The following is a 1,913-nucleotide window of genomic DNA, read 5'->3' as shown; positions in this document are numbered from 1 at the left end:
CGCCATTAAGAAACGCAGTCGTAACATCCATCTGATGTAACTCTAAATCATAATGAGCTACGAGTGCCATTATAGTTTTAAAGGAATCTTTCGTAGATACCGGAGAAAAAGTTTCCTTATAGTCGATGCCTTCCTTTTGAGTAAAACCCTTAGCAACAAGACGTGCTTTGAATCTCTCAATGTTACCATTCGAATCCCTTTTGGATTTAAAAATCCATTTACAACCAACGGGTTTCGAACCTGCAGGTAACGGAACGAGATCCCAAACGTCATTGTCCTTCATAGACTTTAACTCCTCATTCATGGCATCAATCCATTTTTGAGAATCAGAACTCTTAATGACTTGGTTGAAAGTGACAGGGTCATCTTTTACTTCGTCTATGTCCTCATGTTCTTGTAAGAATACGTAATAATCGTCTGAAATCGTACTCCTTCTTTCTCTAGTGGACCTTCGTAATGGCATAGTTTCTCGAGATTGTTGAGTTTGTTCTTCCAGAATTTCTTCTTGAATAGGTTCAGAAAGCACATTGTCCTTTTCATTATCCACTTGATTAAAATCAAGTGAAACCAAAGGAATAGAAACAAATTCTTCTTCAAAGACAATGTTTTCCTTATCTTTCCTCACACACTCTATATCCTCGAAAAACCGGGCATTTCCCGTTTCAAAAATTGTCTTTACCGTAGGATCATAAAATTTGTACCCCCTTGACCTTTCAGGATATCCAACAAAATAACAACTAACAGTCTTAGAGTCCAATTTCTTTTCATTTGGCCTGTATGGCCTTGCCTCAGCTAGACACCCCCATACATGTAAATGTGTTAATACAGGTTTTCGGCCTGTCCAACACTCATATGGGGTTTTGTTAGTCGTCGCCTTAGTAGGTACCCTGTTAAGGATATAAGCTGCTGTCTTTAGTGCTTCACCCCAAAGAGATTCTGGTAAGCTTGAATTTGCAATCATGCTCCTTACCATGTCCTTAAGTGTGCGGTTTCGTCTTTCAGCAACACCATTCATGTTAGGCGAACCCGGCATGGTGTACTGAGGAACAATACCGCATTCTCTTAGGAATTTAGCAAATGGTCCTGGACGTTGTTCACCTGACCCGTCATACCGATCATAATATTCACCCCCACGATCGGATCTGACGGCCTTAATCTTTTTATCAAGCTGATTTTCAACTTCAGCTTTAAAGGATTTGAACACGTCCAAAGATTGTGACTTCTCTTGAATGAGATATATGTAGGCATAACGCGAGAAATCGTCAATGAATGATATATAATATTGTTGACCATTCCAAGCTGCTGTAGGGAATGGTCCACAAATATCAGTATGTATCAATTCAAGGACTTCCGTCGCTCGGTTAGCTTCAAATCTCCTTACACTCGTTTGTTTCCCTTTAATACAACTAACACAAACATTAAAGTCAGTCATATCAAGAGGACTTAATATCTCATTTGACACAAGCTTTTCAATTCTCTTTTGAGAGATATGACCTAAACGACTATGCCATAACAGAGCTGAATCATCATTAGTTAATTTACGTTTTGCACCTCTTGAATTAACTTGCAAGGTTTCATTAAATGAAGCTACAGTTTCTAACATGTATAGATTGTCACAAACAGATAAAAAACCAGAACCCATAACATTTGAATTTAATGATAAACTAAATTTTCCATTTTCAAATGAACAAAAATAACCAAATTTGTCCAATGCTGAAATGGAAATTAAGTTTCGTCTAAAAGACGGTACAACAAAAGTATCATTTAAGTCCAAAAACTGTCCAGATTTTAGTAACAATCTAAAGTCTCCGATAGCTTCAACTTCAACTGTTTCGCCATTGCCCACAAAAATGTATCTTTCAGCATCATTCGGCTTTCGGCAATTTAGGCAACCCTGCATAGACATACTAATG

Source organism: Impatiens glandulifera, chromosome 6 (assembly GCF_907164915.1).
Source record: "Impatiens glandulifera chromosome 6, dImpGla2.1, whole genome shotgun sequence".
In the NCBI taxonomy this organism is placed as follows: Eukaryota; Viridiplantae; Streptophyta; class Magnoliopsida; order Ericales; family Balsaminaceae; genus Impatiens; species Impatiens glandulifera.
This window is presented reverse-complemented; position numbering follows the sequence as displayed.